General features: G+C 39.8%; 1 protein-coding gene across 1 annotated transcript in view; it reads left to right on the forward strand.

Moving 5' to 3' along the window:
• RNF43 (ring finger protein 43) overlaps positions 1 to 27,194 on the forward strand; it is a 66,262-nt gene that overhangs the window by 3,503 nt on the left and 35,565 nt on the right. The gene's annotated exons all lie outside the window — the stretch shown is intronic.

Raw genomic sequence — 27,194 nt, forward strand, 5'->3', positions numbered from 1 at the left:
CAAATTGTTCATTCCCCATGGTGAACATGAGCCCAAAAGGCTGTATTTTTTTTTACTGTGGCATTCTTGTGTCTTATTCCATAGAATTATGTTCCTTATTGATTAAAATTCACTTTACAAAAGGGCATTTCTTGCTGTAGCTCTTGTGCATAGGTTAAGATGTTATTAAATATGATTTACTTCAGCATTTGGCCTCAGATTTTAATTGTGTGATATGAATAGAACCAAAGATTGTATGAATCCAATTTTTGTCTACTTAAAGAAGGTGAGAAAATTTAACAAATTAAAGAACTCTTCCAAATATGTAATTTTACATATATGATTTTTGGTTCTTCGTGATCATTTTTTAGGCAACATTTTGAAACTGGGATAAGTGAAGTAGAAGAAGAATTAGATGAAATGGAGGGCTTGGCTATTCAGAAAAATGAACAGGCAAAAGGAATGTATCTGGAAAAAATGGCAAAAGAATTTTTAGATAAGAGTCTATTCACTTAATCTGAGTTCTAGGATGGAATTAGGAATATTTAAAAGTTGAACTCACAAATCATTTGACTATAACTGAAAAGGAAACTTTCTTCCTGAGCTTGCCTTGTTGATACCCTGAATCATGAGGTGTATGCTCCATTTTCATTTTTTTCCATAAGTAGTTTTACTACAAAACCGTATTTTGATATTTCTGAGGTCTTTGGAGAGCCATACTCTGTGTCTTATTAATGTCCTGTGGCAGCATGTTCAATGGGTTAATTATATGCTGCATAAAATAGTGTCTTTTATTTTGTGTTGTCTTCTGTTACTATAAGGCTCTGTGTATGCATAAAGGAAAAGGTATATAACAGAGACTAGCTGGCATTCTCTTTGCCATTCATTATTTTACCAATCTTGATCATATCTTTGCTTATTCTACCTTTCTCACTCTGGTAAATCCTGCCAATCTTTTTTTTTTTTTTTTTTAGCTATTAACTTTTAAAAATGTTGTTTCTTTACTTTGTGAAGAGGGAATTTCATTGTATCTATTATTTAGCAAGGCTTTTTGTATTTTATTATTGGGTAGTTTACATTATTGGCAATTTTTAGTCTTTACTTTTTCTGTTCACATAAGCTTCTTTTAGGTCATTAATAAATTTGTACACTGGCCTAATATTAATCGCTGGATACTCTCAGTATTGGTCCTGGTTTATTGTCTGTTAATCAATTTTTGATCCACAATAGTAACTGAATTTTCTTAATAACTTCTTAAGAGAGACTTTATTTTAAAAATACAAAACAACTTTTTGGATGGTATGCACCAATTTTTCTTTATCTACTATTTGATTAATTCTTTCAAAGAACTCTAGTGTGTTAGGAACACATGGTTTACACTTCTAGAATCCATGCTGTTTGGTCCTTATCAGATTACATGACAGTGGTTAACCAAGCCTTCCTTGTAACTGAAGTTTGTATCTCCTAGATTCGTGCTTTGCTGCGCTTCAGCTTGCTTGATAGATAGCTGTCTCTGGTGCCGCAGATCTGAAGGCATTCTTCTCTGTTGGCCTTGAGGAATTTTAAATAATTCAATGTATCCTTCTGCTATGAATTATTCTAGCTGCCTATTAAGTTTGATTGTCTCCAAAGACGTAGTCAGGCCTTTGTAAAATCGGCGGTGCTCTGCACTAGGAAACGTAAAGGTACAAGAACAGTGTCTTAAAAAATAAGTAGTAGGGGTGCCTGGGTGGCTCAGTGGGTTAAGCCGCTGCCTTCGGCTTGGGTCATGATCCCAGGGTCCTGGGATCGAGCCCCACGTCGGGCTCTCTGCTTGGCGGGGAGCCTACTTCCTCCCCTCTCTGTCTGCCTGCCTCTCTGTCTGCTTGTGATCTCTGTCTGTCAAATAAATAAATAAAATCTTAAAAAAATTAAAAATAAATAAATAGTAACCTTGCTGTGGTTTCTGGAATTCCCAGATAGTTTCAGAAATTTTGACATTTCTCTACATTTTGTTCAATTAATCCATGTCAAGGAAACTTTCCAGCTCTCCTAATTCCTTGTCTGTGTCTGGTAAAAAGCACTAAATGATAGTGGTTATAACTTCTTACTGTTTTTATTTTTCATCTGAATATTTATTTTTTTCTCGTGGTTTATACCATTGTTGATGAAAAATGTGCTAGAGCATATGCATTGTCTAACTGTCCTGTCTTCTGGTTTATTTACCTTTTGTCAAGGTTTGTTTCTGTTATTTCTAGTAATATTGTTGTTACCACTTCTATAAATGATTACAGCCCCATTTTCTTTTCCAATTCCTGTTCCTTATTTATAAATGTCACTCAGAAGGACAACTTGAAAACAATCCTTTTTCTCAAAGCAAAAAAGCAAGAGGATTGTAACCAAAAAATTGCACAAAAGAGGTCAACAGTTCTTTGACGGTCACACTCTTCCTGCTCAGCGGTTTGTCCTGGATTTTCTTAGACTTTAGGATAAAGTTATGATCCAGATTAGAATGTACTGTCCTGAGGCTTCAGGCCTACAGTGGCAGCTTGGTGGTTTAACATTGGGCCACTAGCAGTGAACACCTCCTGGACAAATTCCCCCTTGTGCAATGTCTCTGCTTGCCCCTGCACTTACCTATTAGTCAACACGTAGCTGTCCTATTTTGGCCTTTTTGCTTTATTTGTAATCTGGGCCTGGAATGAATTATTTGAGGAGGGAGAGAAATCTTTATAAATAAAAGCTTTGGCCAAAACCAGAGAGAGAATGCTTTAGCAGGTCATTGTTGTCTAAGTGACTACACTGCGACTCAAGGGGCTGGACTTCAGCTCTGACTCTGTCACTATGTAGTTGGGTGATTTGGGACAAGATGATTTTTACCTCTCTAGGCTTTAGATTCCCCATCTGTAAAAATTAGAGATTCAAATATAATAGTGCATTGCAAATGTGTGCTGTTCACTTTACATGTATTAGTTCGTTGCCTCCTCATAATAACTTTGTGAGAAAAGTACAGTACTTCTATTCTTCATATTTTACAGATAAGGAAACTGAGACTCAAGGTGTTATTATCTGCCAAGGTCATGTGGCTAGTAGGTGGCATAGTTGGAACTTGAACCCTAGAGCCCAGGCTTTTCCAGCTCTAAAATTCTGCACATCAAAGAATGCCACAGATGAACAGAATACCAGTGTGGGCTCTGAATAAATGATTCATTTATTTCCAGACTCAAAAGGCATGAAAATGATGAGTACTGTTTTCTGAGGTTGACCCAGAATACCCAATATCCTGCTAATTTGTAATGATCTCTGTATTCCTTCTGTTTCTCTCATTTGTGTTTCATTTGCAAAGATATTTGTACATCGGAATGTTTATTTAGTCAGTATCTACCTTTTTATGTAACAACTTTTATTACCTTTCTCTTCATTTTATAACAGACCATGGTAGGTTATCTAATATAGAAACCTGACGTCATTGCTTTGCACAAGTTGGGGCTACTTGGAAGCAGAGATTTCAAAGTTTTGGGATTTTGTTTTGAGACAGACTTTAAAAGAAGTATAAATATTCAAGGCACAGTCAACCCTCAGTTACTTATGTTAATGGGGGTGCAGAATATCCAATTAATTTATAATTGACTTTGGAACAGAGTCAGAAGTACACCCTCAAATGGAGTTCCGCTGTGTGCACTAACAATCTTAGGTGCTTGCCTTCTACAGTCCCAGCTCAGAGCCTCTCTTGACTTGGCTTTGTTGTTAGAAGACTGGCACCCAGAGGAGAGAAGGAAGCTACAGAATATGCTTAATGATAATTTTTCAAGTTAAGAAGATATCTCTTTTTCAAGCACCCATCAAACACATTTGTAGGGCGCCTGGGTGGCTCAGTGGTTTAGGCTGCTGCCTTCGGCTCAGGTCATGATCTCAGGGTCCTGGGATCAAGTCCCGCATCGGGCTCTCTGCTCAGCAGGGAGCTTGCTTCCCTCTCTCTCTCTGCCTGCCTCTCCATCTACTTGTGATTTCTCTCTGTCAAATAAATGAATAAAATCTTTAAAAAAAAAAACACACATTTGTATATGTAATAGTTCTTAATTTCATGTGGAAATCCAGCAAATATTTTGTAAATTTGAATCCATAAATCGCTATGGTTAATAGGAGGCAATAAATGAGCTGTACCTCTGCTATTACACCTGTGAGGCTATTTAATGTTTATTTAGCTGATTCTGGAGGTAGATATTTCCTTGGTTTTTGTAGTAAAGAGTTTGTGTGTGTTGTAATTTTCTTTATGTAAAAGTTGGCCATAGTTTATTATTTTTTTAAATTATTTATTTGTGAGAGAGTGCGAGCAGGGGATTGGGGAGAGAGATTCCCAAGTGGACTCTGTGATGAGCAAGGAGCCCAATGTGGGGCTCGATGTGGGGCTCCATGCAAGGCTTAATCTCATGACCCTGAGCTCATGAGCTGAGCTGAGTTGGATGTTTAACCAACCGTGTCCCACAGGTGCCCAGCCACAATTACTTTTTACACAATATTAAATACATTTCTGGGGCTCCTGGTTTTTATTGTTGTTGTTTTAAGTAGCTCCATGCCAGGCGTAGAGCCCAGTGCAGGGCTTGAACTCACGACTCTGAGATCAGGATCTGGGCTGAGATCAAGAGTCAGATGCCTAACTGAGCAACGCAGCCTCCCATGCTTGTTTTTGTTTTTAATAGAAGGGCTTTTACATTTTATTCACTGGAAAGTGTTGGATCTTTCTTTGCCCTTTCCCCCCCTCTTATTCCCTTCAAATTGCTAAGTGCAGTAGAGGAAAAAGATGTTATAAATGAGCACTGTACTATTGTAAATGTCCTCTTAGGAACCAGCATTGGTAGGGTAGGTTATTGTTAGAGAAGAGTGTGGTAATGATGTTCCATTGAATTTACATAGTAGTTTTCTTCCAAGAAGCTTAAAATGATTCATAGATACCCGCAAGCCAAAGAAGAACAAGTAATATTTACTCCATTTTACAGAAAAGGGAACCTAATGGGGGTGAGAAAGCAAATAAATTATTACAAGAACAAAGTTGCACAGAGATGGACCCAATCTGCTTTGCAGGAGATAGATTAGTAATACAATTTTTAAGGTTTCCAAGGATATAGATCTCTTTGGGATCAGTTCTACAGTGTGGAAATTCTAAAAAGCTAAAATATTGTCCAAGGCTGAGATATCTACTCTATTTGGGCCTGTGTTGCTCAGTATGATGATTCAGTTAAAAAACTGTTGGTCAAATGGTTGACCAACTTTATGTCTCAAAAAGCCTTAAGAGCCCGTGTTCTGATCTTCATTCATTGTTCTTTTCCATACTATTATTGGGGCAAGAGCCAAAGTCTTTCCAACAACCTATAAGGCCCATCAGGATCTGCCTGGTGCCCTGACCTTTTACTTCCTCTCCCCTCACTCTGCCTTAGTCACTCTGACTAAGGACTTGTCATCCTTCAGGTAAGCCAGGCATACCACCACCTCAGGGCCTTTCCACTTGTTAGTCCCAGTTAATACCCCAGGTATTTTCTTCTTGTAGTCTCTCAGGTGTCAACCCCAAGAATCAAATATACTTTCTCAGTGAGGCCTTCTTAGACTGTCCTATTCTGAAGGGCTCTTCCTATTCCCTCCTGGGCTCATATTCTCCATCCCTGCTTTGTTTTTCTTTATAAACATTGCCATGTGACAGGGTAATATTTTATTTCTATACTCATCTCTGTCCCCTCAGTGGAATATGAGCTCTGTGAAAGTAGGAACTTTTTGTCTCCTTAGTTCAGAGACATATTCTTGGGAGCGGTGCCTTTGTGTACTTAGTGCCTCAGACATAATAGGTACACAATAACTATTTATTGAATAAATGTAAGGAACATGATGGTGGTGCTGAGTAACTCTAATAGCTGGGAGATAACTTTAGGATGAAACAGATTTATTTATGTTATTCACATTTTAAGTATACTATGAGGTCAATTATTTTGAGTGCTTTGGGTTTGATATGACTTGCTCTATTCCTTTATTCCTCTGACTTATGGACAGCATAGCATCTCCTTGATTGCTGCTTCTAAATTGTAAACATGGCTATAATCAATATATTTGAGGTGCTTCTTTACACAGCATTTATTTGGTTTAATAGATAGCTCAGCCTCCGCTTTTTAGGAAATTCTGATTTTTGAGGAAAGATATATTGGGGTACTACTTTAAATCTGTGATTTTAAGATATTGGCACACTTCTTTTTTTTTTTTTTTAAGATTTTATTTATTTATATGACAGAGAAAGATCACAAGTAGGCAGAGAGGCAGGCAGAGAGAGAGGAAGCAGGCTCCCTGCTGAGCAGAGAGCCTGATTCGGGGCTTGATCCCAGGACCCTGAGATTATAACCTGAGCGGAATGCAGAGGCTTTAACCCACTGAGCCACCCAGGCGCCCCTATTGGTGCATTTCTAAAGGACCTCACCTTCTTAGTCCTTAAGCTTGTGATTTCCAATTCTGGTTTTAAGATACCCTAACACAGTGATTTAAAAAAAAAAAAAAGATTTTATTTATTTATTTATTTGAGAGAGAGAAAAAGCACAGAGGGAGAGTGAGAGGGAAAAGAAGACTCCCTACTGAGCAGAGAGCCTGATGTGGGACTTGATCCCAGGATCCTGAGATCGTGACCTGGGTCGAAGGCAGATGCTTAACCGACTGAGCCAACCAGGCGTCCCAACACGGTGATTTTTTAATCTTTTTTTGGTGTCACAGTCTCCTTTGAGGATTTGAGAAAAGTTGCTGACCACATGCACTTAAAATACAATTTTACCTAAAATCTCAGTGAATTGAGAGGGTCTTTGACATACAGGGATCTAAGGACTCCAGACTAAGGCCTGCTATCCTAGAAGAATCCGTTATTTCAAGAAACAATACCAAATTCTCAAACTGAATCTACCCTCAGCTTACTTAATTTGAAAAGTGTTTGCATAGGGGCGCCTTGGTGGCTCAGTTGATTGGGCAGCCAACTCTTGATTTGATTTTGGGTGGTGGCATCGGGGTCCTGGGATTGAGCCCCTGTCGGGCTCTGTGCTCAGCCTAGAGTCTGCTTGTTCCTCTCCCTGTCCCTCCCCCTGTTCATGCACACCCTCTCTCTCTAAAATAAATAAAATACCGGGGGAAAAAATGTTTGTATATATTACTTGAAGTCAAATAGACAACAATATTATGGTTCAGTTATAAGAAGGTTGTCTTGACCTAAGATGACCTCAGATGTTAAAATTGGTATATGAGAAGGATCTGCTTAGGTTGATTTAGCAAAGGAATTGTGCTCTCCAAATATTAAGTGGAACTGCATCAATTCAAGAAATGCTTACAACCCTTTCATTATGGTATTTTCACTGAAAGGTCCATAAGAATAAAGGATATTTTACTAATTTGTTTCAATATAAGTAGAACAATATGTGTCTGTTTGATTACTAAATTCAAAAAACAGAGGCTGTGAAACTAACTTTGGTTACTTTCTGGGTTTTTTTTTTTTTTTTTTTTTTCTATCCTTTACTCTCTACTGCTTTCCCTAGAGTAGAATTCCTTGGGCCCTTAAACTTCTTTCTTTCTTTTTTTTTTTTTTAAAGATTTTATTTATTTATTTGAGAGAGAGACAGTGAGAGAGAGCATGAGCAAGGAGAAGGTCAGAGAGTGAAGCAGACTCCCCATCGAGCTGGGAGCCCGATGTGGGACTCGATCCCGAGACTCTGGGATCATGACCTGAGCCGAAGGCAGTCGTCCAACCAACTGAGCCACCCAGGCTTCCCAAATTTCTATTTGCTATAATGGAAAACTTTGTATCTTTAAAAAGAAAATGTTTATTGTTGCTTGCTTGTTTGTTTTTTAAAATATCAGATAAGCTACTTTAGCTACTCTAATTTTTTTAAAGATTATTTATTTATTTGACAGAGAGAGATCACAAGTAGACAGAGAAGCAGTCAGAGAGAGAGAGAGGGAAGCAGGCTCCCTGCTGAGCAGAGAGCCCGATTCAGGACTTGATCTAAGGACCTGAGATCATGACTTGAGCCGAAGGCAGTGGCTTAACCCACTGAGCCACCTAGGCACCCCTAGCTACTCTAATTTTGATGTGGGTTCTAAACGTACAGTACAGCTCATGTTTTGTTTGATACTTTTTAACATATTAGAATTTGTGTTTAATATGCAAATTCAGAAACACCAAATTAATCAACGTGATTTAATTAGAGGCTTGTGGGGTTTTTTAAGATTTAATTTATTTATTTAACACAGAGAGAGAGAGAGATTACAAGTAGGCAGAGCAGCAGGCGGGGGGTCGGGGGGAAGCAGGCTCCCTGTTGAGCAGAGAGCCCAATGCAGGGCTTGATCCCAGGACCCTGAGATCATGACCTGAACTGAAGGCAGAGGCTTAACCCACTGCCACTTAAGGCAGCCCCTTAAGTTAGAGGTTTTTTGAGAGTTATAAACACAGGCACACATTTTTCTTGGGGACAGGAAATTAATTTATTAAGAAATTATGACCCCTGGAATTTGAAGTGGTGGTAGTTGTTCAAGATGGCAACATAACTATCTTCAAGACCGCTGTTTGTTTTTTTTAAAAATCTAGGATACTTCTGTTACGATGGAAAGCGACCATAATACAACTGTAATTTAAGAAGTATATTCAGTTATCATGTGCCTACCAATTTTATGTGTGCTTATATATCAAAAGGGTACTCTTATGCAGATATAAATATATGATTGGAAAATACTATTGCTGTTGTTATTTCTGTAGAAGAATTTGGATGAGACTGCAGGCTTTATGTTTTATGCCTATTGATCTTGCTCTTTCCTAAAAATTGATTATGGATTCTCATTCTTTTTTCCCTAAACCATTTTGTCCAGAAAGAAAAGAAAAATCTTTTATGTAATTCAAGTTTCAGGTTCTTTCACTTTTGTATCTTCTGCTTGGAACCATGTTGGTATCTGAATTTACAGTTCTGTGGCCAAGATGTTTTAACACTTTGTGAGGGACTTTATTGGACTTATACTAGAATTAAAGCCTATTCAGTTTTCCCTACCTAGGGTAAAATACAGGGCAGGCTCTTCCACTTGTAAAATATAATCATCAAATTTCAAGCTAGAAAAAACACCTAATCCAATCATTTCATTTTACAGATGAAGAAATAGAGAGATTAGTATCTTGCCAAAGAGCTGCCAGTCTACTGCCATATCTTACTGGCCAGCATTTTTAGCAAACCGTATTTATTTTAAACTTTTTTGGGGTCATTGCAGGGAGATTAAAAAGCAGATGTTGGCAGAGATTTTTCCCTGAAGCATTCCAGTAAGAAGGTATTACAGATTGCCATAGGGTCTCTTTCCTCTTTGATCCCTAATCAACCAGAAGGCATACTTTAAAATAAGTAAAGAAAGAAAAAATCCCTTGCCATACCCTAGCATTACTTTACATGGTGCATATGTTTTTTATTCTGCTGTAGGTACCCTGTTGATATTCTGTTGTAGATAGCCTGGACTGTCTCCTCAAAGCGTGAAAAACTTTTTATGAAATCTATGCCAAGAATCTTACCGAGACTGGGGGCTGCACCCGAGTCTCTCAGTGTTTTAAAATGTGGATCTCCTGCTGTGTGCCAAATGCTGTCACAGCTGTGACAGCTGTGACAGGTCCAGAAGGAATACGAAGAACAGCACCCTAGTCTAGTCCTACTGAGGAAAATAGCAGACGACAGTACGAGATAAATGCCAAGCAAGAGGTGTAGGCATGGATGCATTAGAATGCAAGTTGGATTCTCTTGGGAATCTTTCAAATGACTGTACTAGTTCTGTTTCATCCCCTAGGACTGAAGAAAAAACAAACAAAAAGCCCATAAGATTTTAACCCAAGCAACTGCAAGTAGCTTCAAGCTGCAGGACAGCTACAAGCCAGTCATACCTTCTACTAATGTTCACTGTTGTCAGTTAAATATGGGCTATAATATTGCCTGTATAAATATTCCTGTATGTATAAAAACTCATAGCATTTTCTTTCCTTTAAAAAAAAAAAAAAGATTTTATTTATTTATTTGACAGAGATCACAAGTGGGCAGAGAGGCAGGCAGAAAGAGAGGGGAAGCAGGCTCCCCACTAAGCAGAGAGCCCAATGCGGGGCTCGATCCCAGGACCCTGAGATCATGACCTGAACCAAAAGCAAAGGCTTAACCCACTGAGCCACCGAGGCACGCCTGTAGCATTTTCATTAGAATTTCAAATAAACACTGTGGTTTTCTTCTCAAATTGCAAACTTTCAAAAATGTACAAGAAATTCCTGTTAAGTTGTAAAATTAAAGCAGAAAATTTAGCTTTTAAACAGAATTCAGCATATTAGGAGATCTGTTTCAATTGAGAATCTTAGTAGCTCAATTATAATTCTTTACAAACTGCATAAAAGAAGAAATAAATACTAAGACTATGTAGAAGGTGAATACTATTTGAATATCATCCCTATTCAGCAAAATTTGTTTCTAATACCAATGTATTAAAAAATTACTGAGTAGTCATCCATATCTGTTATTTCCATTCTCTTATTCATTTATTTGACAGACAGAGATCACAGATAGGCAGGGGGTAGGGGGGAAGCAGGCTCCCCACAGAGCAGAGAGCCCAATGTGGGGCTCCATCCCAGGGCCCTGAGATCATGACCTGAGCTGAAGGCAGTGGATTTAACCCACTGAGCCACCCAGGTGCCCCTATTTCCATTCTCTTAAATGTATTGTGACTTTAGTAAATTATGAGGGAGATAGACATGAACTCTAGAAAAATGTGCAGGTCTGCTGTGATGACAACAGTGAGCTTTTACCTGCTCTGAAGTTAGTAAACATATGGTTATACATCATATATTTTTATCACCATTAGAAATCATGTGGAATTTAGTTGTCCCCTTTGGGTATATGAAAAGTCCATAGGTGCCTTATGACCATTTAAAAAGTAAGAGTAAGTCACATAACCTATCATCTGTTGGGGTACAGTTGGTAGAGTAACTAAATAATCTGAAGATTCTGGGGCACCTGGGTAGTTCAGTCAGTCACACGCCTGCTTTTGGCTCGGGTCATGATCTTGGGGTCCTGGAATCGAGCCCCGCATCAGGCTCCCTGCTCAGCAGGGGATCCTGCTGTCCCTCTCCCTTTGCCCTTCCCTCTGCTCATGAGCACTATCTCTCTCTCTCTCTCAAATAAATAAAATCTTTAAAAAATATATCTTTAAGATCCTTTCTAGCTCTAAACAGAGTTTATGTTTACCGTAGAAACAGACTTATTACAAAGTGACATGTAACGTGCTTATTTATTTCTTTTCCTTGAGATAAAATGTGTTTGGTAAGTAGTACAAAAAATCTCACCAAATTCCTTAAAGTCACACAACAAATTGTTAGCAAAATGAAGCATCAGAGTCAAGGGCACTCCCAGTCCCCTTGTCCTGTACTGTCTTTACATTCAGTTAAAGCACACAAAAATGAGTTTTTCTCTGGAGATAAATATTTTAAAATATCTGCAGTGGCTGGAGGACCCTTATTCTAAATTCTTCATTGAGGTGTCTCAGTGACCAAGCCACACTGACTTCAATCATGAGCCTACATCTAAGTGAATCTGAACCTTTGGAAAGGCTTGGCAAAGCCGTAGGTAACCTAGAGCCAGTCTGAGCCATAGCAGTAAAAGGATGATGTGTCTGATTCTCAAATACTTTGTGAAGTTGAATTATCAAAGAGAAGTTGAATAATTACACTAGAAATAAGGATTTAAGAGCAGCTGGTAGGTGTTCATGTGTGGCGCTAAGGGATAGGGCTCTGGTCTATACGCCTCTGGAGGCATCTGAGAGGAGTGGAGATGGGGCCATCTGATTAGTAACTATGCCTTGTTATTAAACCGTGACTTTCTGCATTGTATATCCCTCAGAGTTGGAAAACTTCCGCTGGCAAAAAAAAAAGAGAAGGGCTGCCGTGCTGTTGCTGAGGGCCATCCAGTAGACACAAAAGCGCCTTCTTACAGGCCTGCAGCAGGGGCAGCCTGTACGGGCAGGCCCAGTCCTCTCAAAGACTGGGAATCCGATTCTTTCCCCAGGGGGTTTCCAACTAGTTTGCACTTCAGAAAAATCTTTTCTTTCTCCTGCTGTTCACGCCCTGCAAAGAATTTTCTTCCAACCAAAGAAATTGTTTTATAATCAAAGATCCTTGTCCTTAGTTGTTGGACATCAAAAAAAAGTTTGGAGGAGACTGGGGGATTATGTGAGCGCCTAGAATTTTTTTTTTTTTTTTAAAGATTTTTTATTTATTTGACAGAGAGAGATCACAAGTAGGCAGAGAGGGAGGCAGAGAGAGAGGAGGAAGCAGGCTCCCCGCTGAGCAGAGAGCCCGATCCTGGGACTCGATCCCAGGACCCTGAGATCATGACCCGAGCCGAAGGCAGCGGCCCAACCCACTGAGCCACCCAGGCGCCCGCGCCTAGAATTTATTTTGAATGCAAACTCGCAACATTAGTAAGTCCTCCTAAAGAATATACTCATCTCAGAGTTGGGAAAGAACCTAGTAGAACTTAAGTGTGTATTCCTCCTTGGTTGGATGTACCCCAATAAGCTAGCTACAAATGAGATGGATAGCTCTATCTGGACTTAATTCCTGTATGCTTGGTTCTTGAGGTTCTTACTGGAAGAGGGACCATTACACTACCTGCCCCTTTCAAACCTGATATGGGGAAACATGAGGATCTACTCGTCAACTTGAAACAACCAAAAATCTTTTTTAACCTTCAATACTTCAACTTTTGGGGAATTTGGGGTTTCTCCCAGGGCCGTTGATGATCTCATCAATGTTGGAAGCCACATTCCCTGCATTCCCTGCTGTTTCCAAGGTGTGGATGATGTCATTTTCTCTCACAAAGGAAAACCTCAGCACCCTGAGGGCCTGAACTCAGGTCTTGGCAGGTAAATGAAGGAGGAACTTAACTTCTGGATTTAAACTGTTTGACTCCGGCTTAAAGAGACACAACCATGCTAAATACTAGCTTCACAGCCTCATCTCTGGGGCCTGAATAGACCAATTATTGTTCAGGGAGAATAAACACTACAACTTTAAGATATCATTTTCTGGATCAGAACAATGATTAATATTTTGGTTCTTGCAGTTGGGACATTTATTGGCTGTTGTTCTAAGAGATGATGGCTCCTTCTTAAATATCCTCTGAATCCGTGAATTTTTCCAAGCTTTTCTGAGATCCATTTATGCATTATCTGACTTTCCTTCCTCAAGGAGATTAACAACAACAAAAACAAGAATTAGAAAAAATAAAGTGATGGATAGGACAGATTTAGGCCGAGTTATGCCCTGGACAAAGTACATTCTTGTTATTTTAATCTTGGCTCTGTGGTTATGAACAGAAGAGACTATTTGGTCTAGGAGACGTCCAATCTCTTCTGTCCCTTCACTGCAACCACAAAGCAGTGGTTGGAAATAGAATTCCAGGAACACCAAAAATGCTCACAGTTTCCAATAGTGTCAGCTCCAGTGCCCCCACAAGGATTCTTTGAGCACTCTTCCTCACTGCCTTCTTGTGGTATCTTTGTGGTTGGGAGCCTACATCATCAATCACAAAGGCTTGCCCTGAAGACAAACCTGGTAGAAATGTCAGTTGTCTGTCTTTGCCACCAAAAACAATCCTTTATATTTTTATTCTGTTCTAAACTAATATGCTCTAGGTTTTTAGAGAAAAGACAGTTTCTTTGAAGGAATCTTCAACTGACCATTCTCACAAAATTTTAAGAGCACGAGTTTGTACTAGGAAAGTAAGTCAGAATGTGCGAGCTAGACAGGATTTGCCAGAGGTTTTTACTCTGCTCAGCAGTGTCAGATTAACTTGCCTATGTTACTCCTATGCAGGTATACAATTACACTTTGGGCTTTTTGTTTTGTTTTGTTTTTTATACTAAGAGTATATGGGTAAATTCACTGAAATTTAAGAATGTCCCTTTTAAAAGTTTATAAAGGGGAGTAGGGAATTGAACTGTAAGGGAAGGGCCTAACCTGCAACCGTTCATTATCATAATCTTATTTCTCCTGAGTTGATGTGTACTTGAACCAAATTAATAACATTACATGAAATGCCCTAGTTTTTTCCAGCAATATCAATCTTAAAGGCGTGGAACAGGACTTGGCATTTTGTTTCCATTTTTATTGTTTTGTTTTCTAAAGGGAAGTTTGAGTTGGAGCCTATCTGGCAGGATTCCATGCTTCTACCAAACCACCTGTCCTGGCAGAGACAATGGAATCAAAAGTCAAGTTCTTTATGACTGCACCTGCCTTGTAAGTGCTGCCAGAAGATCTAATTTTTCTCCTGTAGCCAAGCTCTACCCAGAAACCATAGTATTTGGCACCCAAACAGTGGGCGCATACACCTCAAAACATGGGTGTCCCAATTTTAGGAGAACGAGTACTGGTTCTCCGTTGACTTCTAAGGTGTTCTTTTGCGTTATATTCAACGATTATTTTACTGTTTATCAAGTGGAGGAGATGTAGCTTTCTGGTTCACTGGTTTTTAAGATTTTTTGGTCAGAATCTACCAAGGATGATGGATCACTTGGTAATTTATTATTTAGAAAAGCATGAAGGAGAATAGGATCTACTTAGAAGAGATCAGGAATATTATCTCCAAAGTCAGAACACCATGTAGTGTTTTCCAGAGAAGACGCTACCATTTCTTCCTGCCTCTTCCATTTCCCAGAAATATACGCTACCTTGTGGGTCACCAGTTGAACACACTCTGATTAAGCGATTGTTTTGGAGGCTATCTAACTTCCTTGATGAGGACGTTTTCCTTTTGAATTATCAGAGTGTATCTTGGGTTCCCTTAGGGCAGAGTTACTTCATTGTGTCCTAACTTGATGTATGACTAGAGGCCTTCTGGCCTAAGAACATAATTTCTGTCACCAATCAGATAGTTGAAAATAATATGCTCACCAAATAGTGATCTTTACACAGTATTCCCATATAATGATATAATAATAAGGCATAAAGCGTGTTCTAAAATGAGTGACAACATCCTTCAGTGAACAGAGCTCTCAGTAGTCTTGTGTTTTGTTTTTCGTAACTATTTATTTATTTTAGAGAGAGAGTGTGTGGGTGCACAGAGAGGGGGGTGAAGAGGGAGAGGGAGAGAGACACTTAAGCAGACTCCACACTGAGTCCTAACGTGGGGCCCGTTGTGAGCCCAACGTCGGGCTTGATCTCATGTCTGTGAGATCACAACTCTGAGATCACCACCTGAACCAAAACCAAGAGTCTGATGCTTTATCTACTGAGCTACTCAGGCACCTCAGTAGTCGTGTGTTTTAATCTCAGTTCTGATCCTTGAGGAAAAATCCTTAAATTGTTTGAGCCTTGTGTCCTCATGAGTAAAATGAGGATAATAGGTACCTGGGTGGCTCAGTTGGTTAAACATCCAAGTCTTGATTTTGGCGCAGGTCATGATCTCAGGGTCGTGAGACTGAATCCTATCCTGGGCTCTGTGCCAGGTGGAGTCTCCTTCTCTCCCTCTCTTTTCCCCTTTTCCTCTGCCCCCCGCCCCTACTCACGCTTGTTCTCTCTCAAATAAATAAATAAATCTTCTAAAAAATAAAATAAAATAAAATGGGGATAATAGTAATAGTCTGCCAACCTAAAATGAAATGAGAATTCTTTGAAATTGCAAATGTTAAGGTATTGTTATTATTAATAGTGATTAGATTTGAGCTCTTTCTCATTCACCTAATTACTGTAAGAAATATTAAGTTTGAGGGTTATTGATTTAAGCTCAGTTAACCTATTTTAATTCAATGTGGCATTATCCTAAAATACGCAAGAATAAGACTATTTCTGTTTTTTAATGTAGCTAAAAAGACAATGCTTTAGAGTCAAAATTTTGTGGGCCAAAGGGCAGACGAAATGTTATCATACTGTAGTAACAGGTAGCCTTAATGGCTTAGAGAATGACTAATGGCATATGGGTCCTAGGGTCAGAACTAAAGTTCTGTTTCTGCCTTGCTTGTGCCATGGTGAATCACTTGCCCTCCCTGGACCTTTGTACATGTTACTGGTCTATACTGGTGAGCCCATTAGCTTCTTTCCAGGGTCAATGAGGTAATCACTGACACAACACAAAACAGCTAGTTTCCTCAGTTTTTACTACTCAAGAGTCGGAGGGATCCTAGAACCATATTACCTATCCCTCTTACATTTTTCCCTTTTTGAAATTTTGGAGTATCCTTTTAATTGCTGTTGCCATGAAACAGTGGCTCAGAAAGCAGAAGCTCTCACCTTCCTGTGTAGCTTTGCAGCTGCGTTCTAAGGGATAGAAGGAAAGGCATTCAGGACTGTGAAGGGAACTGATTTACACAGTTCATTATACTAGCTGTGCTGGTCCCAACATGTTGTTCTTTGAAGCTCAGCAGATAAGTTTCTCTAGCCTGCTTGGAAATTACCTCACAAGTCCCTGAGACTCCGAGTTCCCCATCTGAGAAGTATTAGATCAAAATGAGAGGGGTGCCTGGGTGGCTCAGTGGGTTGGGCCTCTGCCTTCGGCATGGGTCGTGGTCTCGGGGTCCTGGGATTGGCCCCTGCATCGGGCTCTCTGCTCGGTGGGGAGCCTGCTTCCCCCTCTCTCTGCCTGCCTCTGCCTGTTTGTGATCTCTGTCAAATAAATAAATAAATTCTTTTTAAAAAAATTGAAAATAAGCAGTTTCAGTCATAGCATCTATCCCATATTGGTAGCCCAGAAGTCATTTTTAGGTAGATATCCTTTGAGGCATCTCAGAGACTAATTTGTGCAGTATGGAAAAAATCTGTATTCCACACTGTAACTTTACCTGTTTGAAGTCTCTCCCCCAAACAGGTAAATAATGGGATAAAGGTAATTATGGGTTTTCTCATCTTTTCTACTTACCTGTTCCTTGTTGTGATTAAACAAACATAGCTTATAACTCTCTTAGAAACAAACTGAATTGCCGTTATTACCCTTTCAACGCTTGCATGGTATTATAATCCATTTCAATCACAGTGTGACATAGTGGGAGCCAGGAGACAAATGTACGTGGGGAAGGTAGAAGGGGCTAATGTTTTCTCCTGTATTGGTTCTGGGAAGAGTCCTTCTCTAAAGGTACTTCTTGAGGAAATCTTTTTTCTTCCCAAGGCCTAATAGAGATTAGTGAGAGATGTCTGCAAAGCATTTGAAGCTCTTTGAAATAAAGGCATGGATAAACACTCAGTATCATTGTTATTATCATTAAAAAGGAAAGCCCAGCATGTGATGTTTTGGGTCACTTCCAGCGGGCTTTTTTGATGTCTTTTTTGATGATGATTTCTTTTTTGACCTTTGCCTCTTGATATCTTTATACATTTATTGACACTGTTGGACAACGTCTTGAGATGCTAAGTAAGAGGCTGTTAAGAGTGAAATGTCTGCTAGCCTCCATTTCTATGGGTGGAATGTCTCAAATGTGTTTAAAGTATATAGTTCAGGGGCACCTGGGCCGTCGGGGTAAGTGTCTGCCTTTGTCTCAGTCATGATCTCAGGGTCCTGGGATCGAGCCCCATATCAGGCTTCCTGCTCAGTAAGGAGTCTGCTTTTACCTCTGCCCCCGCTCTGACTCACAGGTGCTTTCACACTCTCTCTCTCAAATAAATAAAAATCTTTGAAAAAAAAAAAAATAGTTCAGGTTTCTGTCCTTGGATACCTTTATTGTTCATGTCTGGTAATCTTGGTGGCAAGATTAGTTTAATATCTGAACACTGAGTTTTTATTTCCAATTCTATTCTTTGCCGAGTTTTATAGGAAAATTTTCACCAGCTCAAATAAATACCAAATAACTTGGGATATCCATCTGTGTTCCATTTATGAGTTAGAGATAAATTAAAAGGAAGAAGCAGATATAAAGGATCTAAAAAACAAATATTATAGGAACTCCCTAGGGGCACCATAATAAATTCTGTACTTCAGAATGTAAATTATTTCATGCCAAAAATGATCGTAATGATGTCCTTATACCAAAGATACCAAATAAAGGCTAAATATGTTCGGTTATAATGTATTGAGGCAGGAAAATGTAGCAGTACATTTTAGAAAGGCTTTCTATGGTACAGATTAAATTCTAAAAGACTTCCTTCTGATCCTTAGACAGCTAAATAAATCACATACTTTTATTTTGTGCCTTCTGTAGTCAAGAACTTGTGCTAATCAAAATATTCTCTTCCCTGATTGGCAGGTATATTTAAGAATTGAGTAGAATTAATACTCAATTTCTTTTTTTAATGCTGTTGGTCCTTCCTTTTGAGTTTGTGGGGTTGCTACATGTTCCATTAAAAAAAAAAAAAGAGGGAAGCCTGGGTGGCTCAGTTGGTTAAGCAGCTGCCTTCGGCTCAGGTCATGATCCCAGTGTCCTGGGATCAAGTCCCACATCAGGCTCCTTGCTCCGCAGGGAGCCTGCTTCTCCCTCTGATTCTGCCTTCCACTCTGTCTGCCTGTGCTCACTCTCACTCTCTCTCTCTTACAAATAAATAAATAAAATCTTAAAAAAAAAAAAAAGAAAGAAAGAAAAAGAAAAGAAAGGCAACCGTAGCTGATGAGTTATTTGTTTTAGATTTTAAATGGTTATTCTACAATAAAGTTTGCTTGTATACACACATATATTTTCCCCTCTAGCTTTTCAGTGAGTTGAGTTTGTTTGGTTTTTTAAATCCCCACCTCAATTTTTGCATCTCTACACACACAGATTTGTGTACTTCTGAGCTTAGCTTTTACCAAAGAAAGGTAAAGTAAGAAAAAAAACCGTGGAAAATATTCATCAGAACCAGAGAGTCTATAGGAAATCAGAGAGGAGGATAGAATACATTAGGCCAATCACTATAGAAAAGTATTTGAAATTACCATCATGTTTAGCAAAAGCAACCACCCTGAAACTACTAATAATGGTAATAATATGTGTTTGTAGACACATGAAGGATTGAAAATGAGGGTTTAGATTATAATGAATAATATATATTAGATATAAATAACATTGTATATGCTATATATAGAATATATATTCACAGTATACATAGAACACATATATGGAATATAGACTATATGTACATATTCTAAATACTTATTTTTCCATCCTTTGAGGGAAACTACTCCTCTATGCAAACCGTGGACCAGTCTCTGGAAATAGTTGCCTTTTGAGACCCTAAAGCCAAATTATTTATCTGGCTTTTAAAATTTTGCCTGTTGAGAGAAAGGATAGTCAGAGGCAAAATGGAGAACCTTAGGACATCCCCCCCTCCCCCGTGTTCTTTTCCCTGACACTGGCTCTTCCACCCATAATTTCAGTTAAATTTACTTAGCAGAAAACGATCAATTCTAACCTCAAACTGATGTCTTTTGCTCTGTTTCAGGCTTGTCTCAGATTCAGCGTGTTGGAGCTGGCTTTCTTCTCTCTTGTTAATTTCTGCTCCCTCACCTCTCCCTGATTGTGTAGACTGCCTCTCTTCTTAGGAATTTTTACCATGATGGCTCAGTCAGTTAAGAATCTTGACTCTTGATTTCGGCTCAGGTCATGATCTTGGGTTGTGGTTGCTTAAGATTCTCTCTCTCTCCTTCTTCCTCTTACCCTCCCCACTCTTTAAAAAAAAAAATTATTTTTTTTTCTTTTTCTAACCAACTTAATGGTCCTTCTATGATGTTTCTCTCATTTTCATTTTGGGGGTCATTTAAAATAAAAAATCTGTGCTCACTGTCAAAAGTCTCTTCTTACTGTGAAATTTTGCTATCACTTTTGTATCCTCCATGTCATATTGGTCTTATTTAGGTTGGGATTTTGATGAACTGGCCTGTTCCTTGGCATGTCATGTAGTGCACCAGATTCACTGTACGTGTTCACTCATAATTCTGTTGAATGAGCTGGTGTGTTGCTGCTTTTTTCATCTGGAGACCGTGTTCCGCAGGCCATGTTAACAGGCGACTGCACGTCGGGTTACGTGCTGACAGCTGTGTCTTCCCTCAGAAGAGATCCTTTTTTCCTCCCTATCAAATAAAAGCTTAGATTTTAGCGAAAATTGCAAAATACATCAAATGAAAGAGAAGAACTGAAATCACAGCATCTGTGGTTTTCTCTATCTTTAATGGGAAAGCAGCTTCCTCAAGAATTTTATTGTAATATGTTGATGAAATGTTTATAGTCATCCCTTTACAGTTTGTTTAGAGAGTAGTTTCTAAGCAGCAGTTCCTGCATCATCTAGAAAACTTTTAGCTGGAGAAACCACATTTCTTTTCTCAAGTGGCAGAACCGGTCTTTTTTTTTTTCTTTTTGAGTTTGTTTAATACTTGATCTTTATGGTGAGGGACTAAGTTACATGATCTTCCTACCAAAAGAATGTTTCTCAGATTTTTGTGTTTTATAGCTTTCTGATTTCATTGTCATCAGAGGTTTACTTGTCAGGGAGGTGTGAATATCTTCTAGCAGTTCAAGTGTGCACAGTAATAAATGGTCTTTCATAAAGAAGGAGTAACTTCATGCTATTGATCTGATAATAGGTTTGGATGCACCTTACCAGGAGTCCAGAGCTTTGATCAGAAATTACTGAGTCATGTGTATGTTTAAAGCTAGGGAATTTACCAACACATTATATCGCCTCATATTGATAATGCCCTTTCCACAATCTTTGGGTAGGTGGGTCATGCTATGACAGACCATTTGGCTGCCTTAAAGCCATTACCTTATATTTTTCTTCAAAGGAATTTCAGATCCTGTTTAATATTTGCTACTTTTACTGTGTAGTGAAGGCAGAGAGGTTGTAGTAAAAATCTTGTGAAGAAGGAAATCGGTGTTTCTTATCTATTTTCCATATATTGTCAATCTGTCCAAGTAAGCTGATTACATGGAAAACTGATAAGGAGCTGTGTTTCCTTCTTGATATACTTGCCTGCCCAGAGGCATGTCCCCCGGTGGAGAACCCTGCGGTAGAGTGTCGGCCCTCTAGATAATGTGGAATATCTGCCAAATAGCTGAACCATCGTGCCTCTGTCCATTTGCACAACCTGAAGGGGAGAGGAGGTGGGAGGATGAAAGAGGGCCATCTCCCTACCCCCAAGACTCCTAAAGTTCAAAGACACAGCTGGTGTTCCAGTGGAACCCACGCATCCGGGAGCAGTCCAGTGGCTAGAGAGATAACACGACAGCCTTCCTGATATCCTCCAAAGTACTCATTTCCTGGCCCTTGACCTTCCCTAGGAATCATCTCCTCAAGTCCTTCAATCCTTTTGTTGGCCTGCTTTGAACCTCTTGTGTATTAATCTCTTTCACAAAGCCAGGGCTGTAAGCAGTGGATAGTGAGTCCTACACATGGACTCTCAGCCACCCCATATGAGGAGGATAGTTGAACCGTCTTGTTTCTGCATGAATAAAACTGTAGGGTCACCTGGGTGGCTCCTTTGCTTGAGCATCTGATTTTTTATCTTGGCTCAAGTCCTGATCTCAGGATCATGAGATTAAGCCCTGTGTTGGACTCCCTGCTCAGTGGGGTGTCTGCTTGAGGATTCTCTCTCTCCCTCTCTCCCTCTGCCCCTCCCCCCACTTGAGCTGCTCACTCTCTCTAAATAAATAAATAAAAATAAAAATCTTTTAAAAAATTAAAAACTGCAATAGCATCATCCTCTGAGTTCTTGTACACTTGACTTCTGTTTCCCAAATGATTTTCTAAATTATTTTCATTTGTACAATATCCAATGCTTTACTTCTTTTCATTCTATCTGATATTAAGTCATTGCTAACTATCTATACAGAGAGGCTAGATGCATCTTCTTTTCCTTCTTTGAAGCTATTTTCTAGAAGATTATGGGGCCAAATTCTAAGGGATTATCTGGAATTTCTTCATAAAATTCAACATCAACTGATAAGATTTACTTTTGTAATTTTATCTCTCAAGCTTACCACTGAGTCATAGTCTTTCTACGGTTTCAGTGCAAACAAGATTTTTATTTTATTCTTTTTTTTTTTTTTTTTGTATTCTAAAAATCAAACTGATCTCTATCTAATCTTATCCCAGGAGAGAAGAGTATCCCCATATGGATAGTAGTCAACTCAACAATATCTAATTGTGTTTCTAGTCAGGCCTTGTGCAAGTAAATGCACATGGGTTGTGGTCTGTTGTAGAAAATATAAGCATTACAACAAGTCTCAAAATCAGGTCAGTTTCCTAATATATACTGCAATCAAAATAGTAACAAGTTCACCCTCACCTCAAGGTAGATAGTCTGAAGAATTATCTTCTAACATGATGTCCCGTCCCCATTGCATGGGGCAGGCCACCAGCTGCTCCATATTAGCAACATGGCTCAGCAAGTTAGGACTGGAGAATAAAACAACCATATCCAGTTGAGGCTGCAAAGAAAATTCAAGGAGACACAATGTAATAATGATGATTATATTCATATATGGAGAGAAGGAGATGAATTACATGCATTGTCCCCAAATTTTCTTGTGAGAGCGTTTTGTGATAAGTTATATGATGCCTATTCCCTCATCAGGCCACGTATGGAAATAAAAAAGCCATGTAACCCTTCCTTAGCCTTTGAAGGCAGGTATTGCTCTTGGAGAGATTTGTAGTAATGATAAGAGCTCTGGAGTGAATGTGCAACTGTCTTATATATTGACTTTAGATTTATAAGGCTTAGTTGCCAGGGCTGCCATTTACTCCACTTCCAGATGTATTCAGGGGCCAATAGGTACTTAATAAAGAAATAGGAGAGGGGCGCCTGGGTGGCTGAGTGGGTTAAGCCGCTGCCTTCGGCTCAGGTCATGATCTCAGGGTCCTGGGATCAAGTCCCGCGTCGGGCTCTCTGCTCAGCGGGGAGCCTGCTTCCCTCTCTCTCTCTGCCTGCCTCTCTGTCTACTGTGATCTCTCTCTGTCAAATAGATAAATAAAATCTTAAAAAAAAAAAAAAGAAATAGGAGAAACTCCCTGCCATCTTCCTTTGTCGTCCACAAGTTAGCACAGAGTTAAGTAATAACTGGACTTGGTGTCCTCTGGCTTGAGTGCTCTTTAATATTTGCTGCCCCCAGAAAGACTTTCTGGCATTCTTGGTGTGAAGTCTCTTTTGCAGTCATAAGCTAGCCAGTTCTCCATGATATGTCACGATTAACTGTATTTGTGTGAAAACCAGTGTGATGAGGCTCACACTGATGGAATTTGATATCTTGAGACTCGCCTCTGTCAAGAGGTGTCTTCACTGCTTCCCCTAACTTTATTTACTATCATTTTTAAAGTTTCTAATTCTTTCTTAGTCTCGAGATGATGTTCTTTTTCAACTTGTGTATTTCTCTCAGAAAGCACAATCTCCTTCCCCACACCCTCTGCATGCTGCCCCATAGTAAACCCAGCCTCGCGGATCTGATGTCTTCGGGATGTCTGTTTCCCATGGCAGCACAGATTTCTGCTTCACTTCAAGGGTCTTGTTTCCCTCCTCTCATCAACTCTAGCTGTCAGTCAGCAGCGAAGACTTAACTTACCCACCCCTCCCAAACTGCTCCGGGAGGAATCCGTTCTTCTGGCCTCAGTGCTGACCTTGACCCTTTCCCCAGTCCTGATCAGTCCTGGAAACTCTGCCCCCCTCAGCACCTAATTCATGCCTGATACTCTAACTTTCTTGCCCTGGCCTCAGGAGAGAGAGCACATTCTGAACACTCCTCCTTTTGTGTCGGCATCTCTGTGAGGTGCTTTGGAAGGACTCCAGCCAGGCATGGAAGGGCTCTTTGATAATATCTGACGGGTGGGTAAGAATTTCGGGCACCTGGCCAAGATACACATAGCCTGTAATCGTTAACTCAGTCTGTAAACAGTTCAAACGGCACTGAGAGGCCGTCAGTTATTACATTAGAAGAAGCCTTTCATCTCTCTTGCCTAGAAGCCAGGCGTCCAGCATTGGCCCCCACTGTGGTGATGGGAAGCACGGGGCTATGTGCAGAGCCACCAAGGCCCGAGTCGCGCAGGGCCATACAATGGAGCCTGCTCCGACTGACTGACTTCCAAACTCTCAGCATTGGAGCAATAATGAAATCATTCATTTCCTTTTGTTCTACACCTGGCTGATGCTGGAAGGAAAAAAGAAAAAAAGATAGAAAAGAAAAGAAAAAAGAAAAGAAAAGGAAAGAAAACCTTGACCAGGAATAAATAGTGGGGAAGAAATTATCATCAGAGATTGGAAATTGCATTTTCCAGCTCAATTTTCCTACCCACATCTGTGTTCTGAAACCTTTACAACCTCACCACTGACATTTTTATTTTGTTCCTTTGCTCCAGACTGAATCCAACTTTGGTCCTCGGTATACACTATGTCCCCCATTAGCTTTACAGTTACTCGGTATCACTGGACCCTAAGTATAAGGCACAGTGCTGGGCCCTGATAACAGACATCCTGCCTCAAGGTGCTTACTAATTGAGACCTTAAGATAATACTAGATATATTCTAGAGATAACTACCACCATGAGAGTTTATAACAAGTGCCAACTAAGGCATATGATGAGTTTCTGTGGGAATTCGCAGTAAGGAGAAAGAAAAGCAATGTGAGCAAGAGTGATTAGGGAAACTCCTTTCCACGTCTGTGAGAAATCTTACATTCCGTCCTTTTCTTTCTATTAGTTTCTTTTCTTTCGTATTTCTAACCAATTTTCTTTTGTCTTTATCATTGCTAATTTTGCTAGCAATATTGACTGTTCCAGACATAGAGTAAATGGAGTCGTTAACCCTCTTTTAGAATTTTTCTGATGAACAGAATTTTGCAGAGGTAGTTACGAGACCTGCCTGCCCATGGGGCATTCTGCCACCAAACGCAGCTGACTCTATGCATCTTGATTGCAGAAGACCCTTTCCTGATGAATATTTTTGAAGTTCAGATTAGTTTTAAGGCTGTCATTGCTGAAGCACTTTATGGTACATAGCACAGAGCAAAATTTAGATTAGGCCATAGGTTTTAGACGAACGAGAGGAATAAAATCCTATACTCATTGTATTCAAGGTGAGCACCAAAGCCCCAGATTTTGCCCCTTATTCCAGAATCCCAAATGTGAAGCAGCTAGATTCTTTTTCTCTACAAAACAGTATCTTAACACTTGCCTCATGTACTTCAGCTGAAGAAAAAGGATTCAGCCAGAATACATTCTTCCCGCTAAAAGCTAGACTAGGGTGGTGGCAGGAGCTGCATTATGTCGTCAGCTAGACTGGGGCCCTCATGATGTAATTAGTTAGAAAGCTCTGATCCCGGGCCTCTCTATTTACTTTGTTTCATTTCCATTTTTCTGGATTTCTGGATCACGCTTTCATCCCTTTCACATATTTTAGGGTTTGCTTCTGACTTGCTATCCAAGTTTCCTTTGCTGATTCTGAATGTAGCTTTAGGGGAGCATGAGTAAAATAGAAGAGGAGGTATGGCTTGAGGACGTGCAACCTTATACTCACCCTGTGTTCTGCTTCTGATTTACCCATCTGCTGAGGACGAGCCCCTTCTGTGGTCCAGGACGACTACACTTGCCCCTAATTCATAGAAAAAAACAGCTCAGTCTTTAAAAAAAGAACTCAAGTCCTTTAGAAGAAAACGGGCACTAGAGAAAACAAATCCAAGCCTCTCTACCATTTGCTCAGTATTATTAGTTCATGGTAAACAGGAGAGTGGTTATTTGAGAGGATGTGTTAAGTCACATTTATACAGTAGAATTGTAGAAATACAAAATGTATAAGGTACATACACAAGGAAGCTTTGTGGCTGCTATCTGATCCACCCAGTTCAATGCCCTGGCTAATTCTGAGGTCATTTACAATAAGGTTTAACAAGAGGAAGCAGTGGAGGAAGGCCCTGCTCTTCTACTCAAATGTAGTTTGTTTTTTAGGAAATGATCATTCTTCAATTTTGGCTTCTCATCCCCACTGTTTTCCTTATGCATGTAGTAAGGCAACTGCCTACCATCATTTTGGTCCCTCTAGATCAGTCGTCCCAGATTTTAAGGTATATCAGAGTCAGTTTTAGCAAGCTTATTAAAACACAGATTGCTGGGCCCTACCCCGAGGGTTTCTGATTCCATATGCCTGAAGGGAGGCCAGAAAATATGCATGTGTAACCAATTCCCAGGTGATATAGATGCTGCTGAGTCTTGGGGACCAAATTTGGAGACCCACTGCTCTAGATTACCGCCTTCTTTGTAACGATGAAGACTTTTAACAGAGAGCCACAGCATCCCACCTGCACTGACTGAAGTCACTGTGGCTTTAGGACCTGAAGTGAACACTTGGTGATGAGAGAATTTGTCCTACTTGCAGGGCAGTGGCCTGGAGGTGAAACCCATTTACTTACAGGTCCCTGGCAGCTTACTGACTCTCTCAAGCAGCAGGTAGCTTGTGGGAGCTCCCTTTTAGAAAAACTACTAGCTGACGTACAGAACTAGCAATAGGACTATAAGGAGAATGAAACCAACACTTTTGGTTAACTTCTGTATCTTCCTCAGAGAGAAAACTCCAAGGTTGCCTTGCCTTTAGGGGTTCTCATTTTTCTTCTCTCCACTTCCCTGAGTCACAGAAAATTTTGGGTTGTACACGAGATGATTTTAGAAGCTAAGTGAGGGGAATTTCACTCTCACAAGACAGGCTACATAGCACCATCCCTTCTGGATTTATTGAGGTGGGACTAGTTCAAACAAACCAATAAGCAGAAGCTCTGCTTTTAATTGGATTCACTGATGTAGACATTGTAGCTTTTTCTAACTCAATATTTACAATGTTAGCACAATAGGGCTGTAGCTGAAGACATAAACAGGATTTGGCAGATTTATATCTCCAGTCCTGTCCTTTCACTCAAACTTTGATTCTTATTTCAAATTGCCTATAGGATTTAAATGTTCATCTCTAATTCAGTATTTCCAAGAGTCAATTAATTTTCCCTGTGCAAAATTAACTTCTTCTTCCAATATTCTTCTTTGGGTTGATGCAATTCCCACCCTCCCAGTACCTCCCACCCCCGCCAGTTCTCCAAGTGTAGATCCTTTAGCTCCTTTCTTCCTTTTTTTTTTTTTTTTTAAGATTTTATTTATTTGACACAGAGAGAGAGAGAGAGAGATCATAAGTAAGCAGAGAGGCAGGCAGAGAGAGAGGGGGAACCAGGCTCCCTGCTGAGCAGAGAGTCTAATGCGGGGCTCAATCCCAGGACCCTGAGATCATGACCTGAGCCAAAGG

Source organism: Mustela nivalis (assembly GCF_964662115.1).
Source record: "Mustela nivalis genome assembly, chromosome: 17".
NCBI classification, from domain to species: Eukaryota; Metazoa; Chordata; class Mammalia; order Carnivora; family Mustelidae; genus Mustela; species Mustela nivalis.